Source organism: Aulonocara stuartgranti (genome assembly GCF_965226115.1).
Source record: "Aulonocara stuartgranti genome assembly, chromosome: 13".
NCBI classification, from domain to species: domain Eukaryota; kingdom Metazoa; phylum Chordata; class Actinopteri; order Cichliformes; family Cichlidae; genus Aulonocara; species Aulonocara stuartgranti.
Window position 1 is genome coordinate 7,640,582 of NC_138949.1, and position 14,771 is coordinate 7,655,352.

Consider the following 14,771-nt stretch of genomic DNA (forward strand, 5'->3'; position numbering starts at 1 on the left):
GGGATCCAACAGGTGTGTTTGTACATCAGAGATGTCTGGTAACACGTTCATCTGTAACAGTAATACAGGTTTATCAGTAGTTTACAATCATAATCTCTTTTTTCTCTCAGTTGAATGAGATGTTAACCAGAGGTTTTACAAACAAGTATTATAACATCACCGAGATCAATCAGGGATTCACACCAGATGTGCTCGAATATCGAATCAAAGTGTCCAGTGACACCCCCCACTGGTACATCACAGACTACCTGACCAGAATCAGCAGCCACTATGGCATCCATGCCATAGAAGTTAATGGTAAAATATCTTTTATCTGTATATGCGCTGTTACTAGTGTGGATGCCGATTATAAACACAGCCAAAGTTTCAAGTAATGAGGTCAGAGCATGCAAGAGTTCAGGCTTCAGACTCCTCTAAATTCCAGGTTTCTCAAAGGTTTTAGCCCACTTGTTTCTGTAAGATGTCAATAATATAGCTGCAAGCAGAGAAGCCACACCCATCCAGCCTTCTGTTTGTGAGGGAAAGCTAATCAGAAGAAAGTTGGTTTATATGCACACAGCTTGTTTAAGACAGACGATGAACTGGAAAGCTGCACGGAGACATGGCACAAGATAAATAAAGATTATTTTTAACTTTTAATCACACAAAAAATCTACTCAACTGGAGTTCAGCATTAAAGACATTAGCATAAACGCTGTTGCATGGACGACACATACATACTCTGACGTCATTATTTGGATATTTATGCGTGTATTTTTGTGTATTTTATTAGCAGAAGCATAACAGTGTTAGTAAGACTGTTTCCCTGCCTACAGACGTGGATGAGTGTAGTAGTAACGAGTATAAGTGTGACCACCCTGCTCTGTGCATCAACACCTACGGTGGCTACCGGTGTATTTGCAACGAGACTGACGTGAATAAACGCCAGTCCTGCATCATAGGTGAGCATCTTGTGTCCGTCCTGGTTCTACATCAAGTTACCAAATTAGTAACCTTCAAAACGCTGCTCAGGTTGCATAGCAACCATTGTTTGATAGAAATCTCACTCGTCTTCCTTTTACTGAGTTGTATGTGTTGTGTCTGAGGCTGAGAGATCACGGGCCTGTAAAGACAAGACAAAGTTTTTTATTTGGCTCATTAGTGGCTGATCTATTACAGAAAGAGGCCGAGTGGGAGACACAGAGGTAGACCTGGTCCTGGGGCTGGTTCTGGGCATCTGCATCCCTCTGCTGCTGCTGCTGCTCCTGGCTGTTCTGGCCTGCGTCTTCTGCTGCCGCAAGAAGACTGTTACTGGAGAGTGAGTGACACGAGCTTATATACAGTTTTAAATTTATACATAACATGAATGCAAATTGAAGTATAAAAGTTAGTGTTTTCATTGACTAACACTACATTTTGATAGCTAAGAATTAATGTTCCATGAACTCACTGCCCTTTAAGATCCAAGAATAGCGGCGTTAATTTCCAGTGTTTCTTTTTTTTCATTCATATGACACTGTTGTCTCCTGGCGCACAGTGAGCACCATGCATCAGGCCTCATGTGTTCTGGTCTGTAATGAGCTTTACAGCCTCACAAAAGCTGTGCTGAGACAAAGCCTACAAATTAGCCAGACCTTCGTGGGGCACTAAAACTCTAATGAATAAATATAAAACACGCTTTCAGGTGGGTCAGCAGCTCCTTTGGGCAGGGTGAAACGAGGTTTATTGCAGGTCATCAAAAGATATACTGCTGCAAGGAGTGACCGGGCCAACACGCAGATACACTGCTTGCGCACAAACACAGTTACACACTGTGCATTTCAAGGTACAGTAGTCAAGTAGGTCTGCCCAGAGACAATCTTCTGCAGCAACTTGAAGGCTTTAAATCCTGTCTGCTGTTCTGCTGCTGCAGCACTGTCGTCCTTCTATTTAACTTCTCAGTTGGAGTACAGACTGCCCACTCTACTGCTATATTAAACAAAGACACTTCCTACTAACAGCTTTGGGCCGAGTTATGAAACTGCACTTGGGTAACACTGAGGAATAGTTACGGGTACAATAAAGCCTAAACCAGTGTATTGATGGGGGGAGAACATTCATCGGTGGAACAAATCATTCAGGTTTTATTTATAATTAGAGACAATGTTGGCTTTCAGCAAAATGTCTAAAACAGCACTGTGAATCAGTCAGCTATTGCAATGTTCTAAAGCAGGGATGTCAAACTCATTTTACATGGTGGACCAAATGTATCTAAAATAGATGTATAAAATTACAGCAAAAGTTTGGTTGCTAGTTTTTTGCTAATTCACAGAATAATTTTTGTTTTTTAACCTATTCTTTAGTTGCTTTAGTGCAGTATGAATGACCACGTGGGAGGTCTTGATCAGTAGGAAAACCTGTAAAACTTATGAAAACACAGTTAGAAGTCCAAAATCTCTACCCTTCTTAACATTTTCCAGTTGGAGTCTTTTGTGGGCTAAATCTAACCCCGGGTCTTATGTTTGATGCTCCTGTTTTAAAGAAATAGCTTAAACCTTTTTTGAAAGGGAAACTACTGACTACTATTTTCTTGTGTGCTGACTTACCTGAGAAAGTTACTACGTTTATATCTGTGTGGTAAATATGAAGTTACAGAGAGCAGGAACGTAGCTTAGCATGAAGGCAGGCAATGGGGAAACTGCTAGCTGCTAGCTTTGTGTATAATTTGGTATTGAAAATATACCCAGTATATCAGGTATCGAATTTTGTTACATGTTGATGTTAGATGTAGGTGTTGGGCACTGGGGGCACAGGCTTCAGAGTGGTCACTGTTAGACTAACGAAGGCATGAGGTCAGAAGGGTGTGTCCATGGACTATGATGTTCACAGATCACATTGTAATTTGAGAGCATGAAAGGCAGTGGAAACAAGACTGAATACATGTATGTGAATAAGAGGGCGGCAGTATCTAAAGTCATGTAACAGTGAACGTGCAAGGACTAGAGGTAGTAAAGATGGATGAGTTAAATAGCTGGGGTCAACCATCCAAAGCAACAGATGCAATGCACAATGAAGACAGTGTGGATGGGGTGGAGTGGATGCAGACGAGTATTAAGGGCGGTTAATGACAAAAGGATAGAAAGTTAGAAAGGGTTGACATGGTTTGGACATTTGAAGAGGAGGGGTAGCAGATATACAGGGAGTGCAGAATTATTAGGCAAGTTGTATTTTTGAGGAATAATTTTATTATTGAACAACAACCATGTTCTCAATGAACCCAAAAAACTCATTAATATCAAAGCTGAATGTTTTTGGAAGTAGTTTTTAGTTTGTTTTTAGTTTTAGCTATTTTAGGGGGATATCTGTGTGTGCAGGTGACTATTACTGTGCATAATTATTAGGCAACTTAACAAAAAACAAATATATACCCATTTCAATTATTTATTTTTACCAGTGAAACCAATATAACATCTCCACATTCACAAATATACATTTCTGACATTCAAAAACAAAACAAAAACAAATCAGCGACCAATATAGCCACCTTTCTTTGCAAGGACACTCAAAAGCCTGCCATCCATGGATTCTGTCAGTGTTTTGATCTGTTCACCATCAACATTGCGTGCAGCAGCAACCACAGCCTCCCAGACACTGTTCAGAGAGGTGTACTGTTTTCCCTCCTTGTAAATCTCACATTTGATGATGGACCACAGGTTCTCAATGGGGTTCAGATCAGGTGAACGAGGAGGCCATGTCATTAGTTTTTCTTCTTTTATTCCCTTTCTTGCCAGCCACGCTGTGGAGTACTTGGACGCGTGTGATGGAGCATTGTCCTGCATGAAAATCATGTTTTTCTTGAAGGATGCAGACTTCTTCCTGTACCACTGCTTGAAGAAGGTGTCTTCCAGAAACTGGCAGTAGGACTGGGAGTTGAGCTTGACTCCATCCTCAACCCGAAAAGGCCCCACAAGCTCATCTTTGATGATAGCAGCCCAAACCAGTACTCCACCTCCACCTTGCTGGCGTCTGAGTCGGACTGGAGCTCTCTGCCCTTTACCAATCCAGCCACGGGCCCATCCATCTGGCCCATCAAGACTCACTCTCATTTCATCAGTCCATAAAACCTTAGAAAAACCAGTCTTGAGATATTTCTTGGCCCAGTCTTGACGTTTCAGCTTGTGTGTCTTGTTCAGTGGTGGTCGTCTTTCAGCCTTTCTTACCTTGGCCATGTCTCTGAGTATTGCACACCTTGTGCTTTTGGGCACTCCAGTGATGTTGCAGCTCTGAAATATGGCCAAACTGGTGGCAAGTGGCATCTTGGCAGCTGCACGCTTGACTTTTCTCAGTTCATGGGCAGTTATTTTGCACCTTGGTTTTTCCACACGCTTCTTGCGACCCTGTTGACTATGTTGAATGAAACGCTTGATTGTTCGATGATCACGCTTCAGAAGCTTTGCAATTTTGAGACTGCTGCATCCCTCTGCAAGATATCTCACTATTTTTGACTTTTCTGAGCCTGTCAAGTCCTTCTTTTGACCCATTTTGCCAAAGGAAAGGACGTTGCCTAATAATTATGCACACCTGATATAGGGTGTTGATGTCATTAGACCACACCCCTTCTCATTACAGAGATGCACATCACCTAATATGCTTAATTGGTAGTAGGCTTTCGAGCCTATACAGCTTGGAGTAAGACAACATGCATGAAGAGGATGATGTGGACAAAATACTCATTTGCCTAATAATTCTGCACTCCCTGTATTGAACAACAGATGTTGAAGCTGGAGCTGCAAGGCAGGAAGAGAAAGCGAAGACCACAGTGAAGATTCATAGATGTAGTGAAGGAGGATGCTAGCGCTAGGGTGAGACAGATAACCCCTTCCCCTTCTTTATGAGCAGCCAAAATAAGAAAACTGGTTCACAGGTGCAGGGAATTAGAGCTGTGAGGAAGACACACATTATTTGCGCTTTCTTTATGAGCTTGCTTTGTCTTTAATTCATGCAACTGACTTTTAGGTTGTGTATTTTTCATCTAAAATATTGACTTTAGTTTTTTCATCTCAATGGACTGGAAATGACTTCAAATTCCCAAACATGTTTTTGTTTATTTATTTATTGCTAGTTGCTAGATTCTGGTTCACAGAGTGCTCCAGGAAAGAAAGCAAGAAAGTTACAATTTACACCTTATTTTTTGGACTACAGGGCGCACCGGATTATAAGGCGCATAAAGCGAAACAAAACTGTCAGATAAGTCGAACTTTATTCAACTGATTCAAAATAACTCTCAACATTGTTCAGTTGTAACACAAAAAGTGTAGAACAATACACTCGCTTTTTCAGTTCATTCCTCTTCCACAAATCCATCAAATTCTTCATCTTCAGTGTCTGAGTTTGACAGTTGGGGAATTTCAGCGTGTCTCTTAACAGGTGCCATTTCGGGGTCCTTATACACACACCATAATATTATGTTGAAGCACAGTAGGTATTACTCTGCAAGACTCCTGACTATAGTAGCAGTAATGCTCCGACAATCTAGCGGTGCGGCTTCATAGCTTACCAAAGTACCACATAAAATCAGTTCGAGGTCAGTAAGCACAACCAGAATTAATACATAAGGCACACTGTTGATTTTTGAGAAAATTAAAGGATTTTCAGTGTGCCTTATAGTGTGGGGGGAAAAAACTGTATTTTGAAATGTCTTCTTCAAAAAAAACCAACAACAAAAACTGTAGTTTTTGATCTTTTTAAGCTTTTTATATTATGTGTTTTTTATGTAGTCCTTTCGATGACCTGATATATCCAGATAAATATTAAATATATATCTGTGTGTGTGTGTGTGTGCGTTAAAAAGTGCACCGCAGATCTGTTTATGACTTCCGCACGGACGTAGAGCATCCAAACAAGGTAATAGAGTGGCTTGCTGTTGGTTTTCTGAGGCCCAGGATGTAGAGCAGATCAGCTACTGACTGGAAGGTTGGTGGTTCGATCCTTGGCTTCCCCAGTCTGCATGCCAAATATCCTTGGGCAAGATACTAACCCCAAGTTGCTCTCCGATGTGTCCGTCAGAGTGTGAATGCATTCACTGAAGTGCAATTGGTGAGATTGCACTTGAGGATATATTGTATGAGTTGGTGTGAATGGGTGAATGAGGCATGTTGTATGCACACTTTGAGTACTCCGAGAGTAGAAAAGCACTATATAAGAGTCTGACGTTTGCCATTTACCAAGAGACAGGGAGGGGACGGTACAAGCATTCTGAGATTGTTAAAGTAAAGTGAACAATAAAAATCCAGGGAGGTAGTTATCATGTTTTCAGAGAAAAACAGATACTTGGATTACTTAATAATACCATTGTAGTCCTTATGATAGAGCAGCTATAGTTTTATTTCCTTCTTTTCACTTTTTCCATCAGGCTGCATCAAATATCTTATAAAATCAGCTCTGGATATAACATTTCAACACTCCGACTGCAGTTTAGACTGAGCAATATCACAAAATTTACTCTAATAAAGAAACAAACAAAGGGTCTGAGGAGGTTTGCACATTCAATTGGCAGCATTACAAAGAATCACTTGGCAAGATATGTGTTTTTGTTTTGGGTCTGTTATTCACAGAATGACTCATGGTACAGCAGGTTCCACAGCCTGTACCTCATTATCATTGAGGATATACATATTTGCACAAAGAACAACTGTAATTATACACCATCAGACACCAGTGAATGGCTAATCAGACGACGGTGAATCTAGAGAGCCATTCGGGATGTGTGTTTCATGTTTTTAATCAGCTTTAGCCCCAGATTTCAACCTCTTTCAACACTGTGCTGGAGCCTGCATGAATATGCATGAGTCAGTGAGTATTCCACAACAACTGCTGCCCATCCAAACATTTCCATAAATTTGACTGAAATTATTGTCTATTGTGTGGAAACGTGGACGGGTATTAATCAGATTAGAAGAAAATACAGTAGAATCTACAGAGAACACCTGCTATCGATAGAGGTCGATGCTGCAACCAGGCTGTACTACATATGGACCCATTTAATCCAAGACTCTGCCACCATCTCCTTGTCTGGAAAAATGCACATATGAATACAGAATCATGACCTGTAGACTGCGGTGATTTCATGTTTACTTCTTCAGTATGACTGGCCTGTGTGTTTTCTTCCAGAATCCCCCACCTGTATCCAAACTACATCCCGGAGCAGTACAACCCTCCACCCTTCAACTATTCAGACCCGGCTCTGCAGTACATTACTCACTGCAGCCCTCGAATCCTGGACTACTACGTACCAAGGCAGCGCCATAGATAGCACACGCTTACAGCTGCATACATCTCACGCACATTTGCATCTTATCAACCACAACATTAAAACCACATACAGTACACAATTGTGTATGCCACCCTCGTGCCCCAGATCACCTCTCAGCCATCAGCGCGTCGACATGGGACCTCTTGATGAGGCGTCTTGTGGTCTCAGCTGTGGATCATTGCGGCTGTGGGCTGTTTTAGGGCATCCTGTGGACTCTGTGGAGTATGAAACTATGGGTCAGCCTCTTTTTGTTGTTATCTTTAAGAAATTGCTGTGAAGTCATGGTGTATTTTTCTGCTGGGGAGGAGGCTGCCGTCGGTGAGGTGCTGGGGCAGAATGTTGTTCATTTCTAGTGTCTTCTCATCTTGATGCACTGTAAGCATGAGGTGTAATTGAGCGCTGGTTTTGCACTTATTTGTTCCTCCGTGCTTGTTGCTTTCACTTCCACTCAGTTTATTCTGTAAAAACAACTTGGTTGGTTAGGGTTAAGGAAGAGATGGTGGTTTTGGTTAAAACGTACCCCCCAGCTATGTTTTTGACACATGACGAGCGACAGGGGATGGCTGCTCAGTGTCTCTTATGCTACATGCGTCAAGGCATCCATGCAAAGGAGAATGAGCGCAAATTAGTCCTGTATGATAAACATCACTAATTCACGCCCCAGGGATGCCAGAGGGCTGTCACTTTCCCTAACAGTGGTTTTAATGTTGTGGCTAATCATTAGGTGTTTAAAAATGTTGAGATGACAGATTTTGATTTATCCCATCACAAAGAAGTAATCAAACCCGAGTGACTTTAAAAGACAGTTATTTCCAATCCTCTCCATTGATCCAGTGAAGGATGTGCCAAGATCGACAGTTTAGAGTCAGAGTCTTACCCAGCAGAATTCGACAACCTCTTGGCTGGAGACGCTGATGAAAAGTAAACCACTGCAGTGGTCCTTGGTTTCCAGCTGATCCAACGCCAACAGCTTGTTTGATAGCAACATTAGCATTTGTCAGAATACCCGATGTCAGGATCTGCTCACAATAAATTAAGTAAAATTAATCCCTACTGACAAAACCAGCAGCACTCATACCCAGTAAAACACAATGAATTCAATTTGTGTTATTATTCTGCCGAGACTTCAATCCATGAAAAGTAGATGTCGCTGTTTTTTAAAAGGTATTTATCTGCTGTGAAAGTGACACCCTTTATTGTTTATTGATTGACTGTGTCCCAATAAATTTGACAAAGCAAGAGTGATTCAGTGCTGCAGCTGGAAGCTGTCAGTCGTAAAACCTCCCAGACTCTGCAAGTAAGAACCATTTCTAAGTCTAAATAAAATGCCACTTTAGCAACCCTGTGATATTGTTTCAAGAGCGGAAAGGGTGGATGCAATGAATTTTGCTATTGCATCAATCATGTCACTTTATAATGCTGGGTACAAAATGATTGTTTGGCTAAGGATAGTACAGATGTGCAAACATCCTCTTGCCAGCTGATACGAGTCATACTGAAGCTGCTGACAGCTGGATCGTGCTAATAGAATTCAATTATTCAATTCAGTTTTATTTATACAGCGTCAAATCACAACAGTGTTGCCTCAAGGCAACGTAGACCCTAAGGTAGACCCTACAATAATACATACAGAGAAAAAGCCAACAATCATATGACCCCCCCTATGAGCACTTTGGCGACAGTGGGAATGAAAAACTCCCTTTTAACAGGAAGAAACCTCCAGCAGATCCAGGCTCGGGGGGGGGGGGGGGGGGGGGGGGGCTCTCTGCCGTGACTGGTTGGGGTGAGAGAAGGAAGACAGGATAGTGTTGGTCAAAAAAGGTCTAAATTTTAGCTGATTATGTATTTTATGCCATGGATGGTAATAAGGGCGTCAGCCTTTGGGGACATGGGTTTTATGTTATTTAAACAAGTGGACAGTCTAAACAACCACAACAGTCCTGTAGCAGTTTAATCTTTGCTGCCTGTAACAAAGAACCACACCTACTCAACCAATCGGCAGTTAAAAGATTTGTATGCTTGTTAGTTAATATGTTGAACTGAAAGGAGAGGTACTCTGTAATACTGCATGTACATAAAGTTTTGTAAAAACCTTCAGTAAAAGTTCCAAAGTATTATCCACAAAGTGTACTTTAAATAAAATAAGTACTTACAGGCTTAATGCTCCCTTTCTGACTGTTTATTAACTATATCTTTGTATCCTAATGTAAATTAAAGTAACCTCATACTTATATTTCTATACAGCACTTAGCGAAATAGACAGTTATTTTCCAGGATTGCATTTGATTAGTATTCCTTTCACAACTCTTCATGCAATTCCTGCTCCTACCACCAGGGGTCAGAGCTGAGACTTTCCACACAAACTGGCTCAATCACATTTGTTTACGAGCTGGGTCTGAGCAGAAACAGCACTCCCACAGCTTCACATAAACGCACACACAGACAGCCTGACACCTGTTCTGCAGCCTTCATCTGGAAGCGGCTGCAGCATGCAGCAGAGAGAGCTACCCCCTGCAGAATGAGATCATCTGAAAGGGGGCACGGAGCGAGGCAGCCCTGCAGGTCCCTGCCACTGCGGAGACAGACTTGGCCCGCACTCCAGCAAGGGTCAAGGACGCGAGAGCTGCTGCAACTCTCTACCCCGTCACTTCTTTTGCACACCAGAGAAGGTGCTCGTGCACAGAAATGCCCCTGCCTAACCTCTGTGATGCTCGTTGATTCCTCTGGTTTCACTTTCTACAGGGCTGACTGAGAGAGTAAACTGAGATTACACCCACACTACACAGAACATTTGTACGGGGAACTTCTGGAAAGAAAGAAGCACAGACAATAAGCTGAGCTCCTGACCCCTGCGACCCCTGTGCGAAAGCACGGGTAGCACCTGTGAGGATGAATTCACCTTGGCATCGGAGCTTTGTAGTGCCACCTTTCTGGATGGTTCCAAGCAGTACTGTGCTGCTGAAGGCTGCAGTGTTTGAACTCTGCAGCAGACAACCTGGAGGCGAGCCAGTGAGAGAAAGGGTGGAAGGGAGAAGGGCAGAGTTAGACAGAGTCAAGGAAAGAGTTTGTGTTGGGGCGGGCGGGTGGGGGAATTGCAGGAGGGAAAATAAAAAGCCAGCGAGTAAAGATAAACTGTAGTGACTGTAGTGACAGCCAGTAAGTGGTTTTGTCCTTCAGATCCTATCAAATAAAACTACTAGCATGTGCAGGTTTTGTTTTTTGGTGGAGGGGGGTGCATTCCACTTGATTTAGTGCCAGGCTTTACAAACAGTAACACATTTCGGGAGGAGGGGGTAGGAAACTAAGTGCATGCTTAACACTATATCCTCTTATACGATTTGAAACCATTAATCATTTCTGCCTCATGATGTAATTTTGAAAAACAAGTCTTTTCTCAGTAACAGGTAGGCCAGGGTGCCCTATGGGATTGACTCATGAGCGGCTAGCCCATTGTTAGACCTTATATGGCTAATACCCTTATTGAATGGCTATAAAGCCATTCTTGCTGACAGGGAGTGGTTTCCAGCGTTACTGAATGGACCAGATGTCTGGCCACTGTGTGCTGGGAACTATTGCTAGTAATCAGGAATTATTTGCAGAGGCTGGTCAGATGTACAGACAGGTGACAGATTAAAGGAAAAACCCAAACCTTTGTTCCTAACAAGGGGTCAAAGTACAGTGACATGTACCTATGGCATGGGAGGGTTTTAATTAGAGGGAAATGCTGTAAATCAATAGAGAGATATTCCAAGTAGTCACCTTTTTTCTCTTTCTATCCTGCTAACAGCGGTCCCTTCCATGTGTCATGATCTTTGCAGGAAACCGATCTCAACCCGCTTGAACACCCAGTGATGCAGTTCAGTTCAGTTTTAGTTGTATGGCACCAAATCACAGCAGTGACTTCAAATTACTTTATATTATAAGATAAAGACCCTACAATAATAGAGAGAAAACTCCAACAATCAGCTCCCTGTGAACAAGCACTTGGCAATAGTGGGAGGGAAAAACTCCCCTTTAACAGGAAGAAACCTCCAGCACAACAAGGCTTTGGGAGGGGCGGCCATCTGCCACAACTGGTTGGGGGTGAGGCGAGGAAGACGGGACAAAAGATACGCTGTGAAAGAGAGCCAGAGAGTAATAGTAACTAATGATTAAGTGCAAAGTGATGTATATGCATAGTGAGCAATAAGAGGTGAGTGAAGAAGAACCACTCGTTATATCAGCATATAAGCCTAGACTTAACTTACTGAGGGTTCGGAGTCATTGATCCAGCGCTAACTACTTGTTTTATCAAAAAGGAAAGTTTAAGCCTAAAGTTAAAGAAGCTGGCTCCACAGAAGAGAGGCCTGAAAGGTGAAGGCTCTGCCTCCCATTCTGGGAGAGAATTCACCAAAACACTATAGAAAAATGGTGCTCCATCCCTCCAGCAGAGAGCCACATACTGTGAGAATCAGTGCTAAGGAACAGTGAAGCTATTTCAGACACCTTGTTGAGATACTTGTTTTTCCCTTGAATTTTCTCCTCATAAGAAGATAAAATAAAATACATACATGCACAAAACGTACCCTTCCCCCCTGCTGTTTGACCATCCCTGCATGTCAACATACACAGTTGCATTCAGATGTTCTAACACGCTCTCCAAAGCAAACAGGTGCAGCGCCCGATGTGTACGTTGCTGACACGATGCAAAAACTCTTTTCACTACTGGCTTGACACACGGCTAACAGCCATTCTCTGCCATGAAAGGCAATCCTCTCACTTGGCACTGAAACAGCAGGTGCATTACAAATCCTCATCCATTAAAAATGGCGCCCGCGTCTTTCGGTTACACAGGTAAACATCGTCTCATATTTGTCACCCGCGGTTCACATCCCTCAAAGTCCTCGCACAACTTGCTTGAAAGCTGTTTTGTTTGAGAGCCTATGCCAGCTACCATAGGGCGAGACGCGGAGTACAGCTCGGAGAGATCACCAGTCTGTCGCAGGGCTAGCACATAGGATGTAAATGGCTGTCTCTTAAAGCGCTTTGGGTCCGCTTCTGTTGTTTAAACATGCTATAGGCTATAAATAGCATTTCCAATAAGGTAGTTTATTTAACACAATTCAGTGGGCTGCATACTGAACCTAGAGGATAGAACAAAGTATCCCTCCTATTGTACTGGTATCATTCCAGTACCAATAGCAGCATTGGTATCCATACCATCAATATCTGGATCGATCCACCCACCTCTAAAGCTAACTGCTGTCAGTGGGAAGGAGCATTAACGTGTTGGGGGAAGCAATGTATTAATGAAGATGGAGGGCTGACTTGAGCTGATTTCCACTGAACTAAAGCGAACTTTGACCCCTGCAGTACAGTAATGAAAACTGCAGTATTATAAAAAGAAAACAAGCTCTGGGCTGGGCAGCGTTTGATAAGAAAGCAATACGTGAGGTAGTTACATATTCACAGAGCTGATAAGAAGAGGGGAGACGTAATATGTGCTAGTGCCCTGCAGTGGTTTGAGCATTGTGATTAATCTGAGCAACTAAATAAATAATAAAAAAAAATAATACCCCGGAGTTAACACGATACCCAACATCCATAATGCCAAAACATGCCTGCAACAAATACTGTATAGTGTTCCATGTTAAGCCTAGTGTTCATTTTAAAGCCTGCTTGGCTTACATCATGGAGCCTGGTTTCAAGTTTTATAGACCATTAAGTAACACCTCTTTAGTTCCAGTATGCCCAATCCTTATTAAAATCCAGCCCGTACATACCTTTGACCCGGAACGAGGCGCTCTGAGACCTGGGGGGCATTGAAAGTCACTTTATCAACCAATCAAACAGCCGATACTGCACATTAGATAAAGTGTAGCTATAGAAACCGGGGCAGGAGGCCAAAGTGGAAAGCTATTATGTTTTTGAAATATTTATGGCCCAACAGTGTACCATTGTGTCTAAAAAGGTCTTATTAGAGCAATTCCCCATTGACGTTCCTTAATAACGTGAGAGCTGAAAGCAGTTAAATGTCTGCGGCATTGACAAAAGTGCATAAAAGTCCACATTGTCCTGTTTGCCAAGTGTTTTTAAGGAGACGCAAAGTGAATTCGTACATCTCAGTGTACAGTCATCGCACATGGATCAGCTTAACTGGTTCTTGTGACCGATTCAGGCTTCTGTGCCGTCACCTCTGGCATTGCCTAATCTGCACAGTGACAAAAACCTCAATAGGGGAAAATAACAAAACAGAGTTCAATGAAAAGAATCCAGTACGATTCAGATTAGTTACTTTTTGTTTCGCAATTGTAGAGTGGGCTTGGCCGGCTCATTCTGAGGCTGCTCAGCGGCTCACAGGGCACGATCAACAGCACTTCTGTAAACAGCCCAGATGGAATCGGAAAGCACTCTGGGTCATCATTTCTTCCATATAAATGTGACAAATTCTGCTTGTGCTTATAGTGTGACATTCGTCTCTAATAATAAGAAGAACTGGGAGAAAGGCAGGGGGTTGAGGCTGTTTAGGCACATTGGAGATTCTAGTACATTCCAGAGTTGTTCTTCAAATCTTTCTCCTCACACATCTCTGTCCACCCTCCTCCACCTTCTTCCCCGCCGTCTCCCACGTGGCCAGGGTAGAGACAGGTGGTCACTGGGAGACAGGAGAGCAGTCAGGCATAAGCAATCAGGCTATCAGATACTCCAATCCACACCAGCAGCAGCACAATGAGACCCGAGCATCATCTGACAGCAACAGACCCACTTACATATTACACATCTAAATGTGCACAGTGCACACACTCGCACACATGCATGAGCTGTAACACCTAACTATTAGACCCAAACACTCCATCCCTGACGCTGCATCTAATTATGCATAAAATTCAAAGTGATGAACACTTGCACAGCAGAAAGGAGGAACGCAGGATCAGTCTGGGGTAACCTTGTAACAGCCATTTAAAACAGCATGGCTATCAGCACACTAATAAAATATAAGTAATGCAATCAGAAATGAGAAAACTGCAGTAATAGAATAAATAGAAGCACAAACTGGGTCAGTGCTAGCTCATTTACAAGTAATCATTTTTCTTACTGGTAGCTAATTACTTATCAGAATTGTGTTATTGTGCTTCTCTGAAGACGTTGCCCATATGTATACACACTATGCAACAAGCTTGTCTGCTGTGCCTGTGGCACTGACTGAGATGTCTATGGATAAGATGCAGCGGCAGCGCAGACCATGGGAGTGACGCATTGCAGGTACAAACAAACCAATCAGAAAGCGCGATTTCTTTCGGCTACAGCTTGTGCCCCATCACGTAGTAGCAGAAAGTATTAATCCGCCGTTATGTAGACCGCAGGGGATACGCGGTGTGATTATAAATATCAGAGCCGAAACCTTCACAGCATTCATAGATGAATGTTTAACTTGTTTCTTGTTCTTACTGTATAGATATCGATTACGATTTTTAAAATAATAATAATTAGGGACCTGTAGAAGAGGCGAGTTGGCGGATTG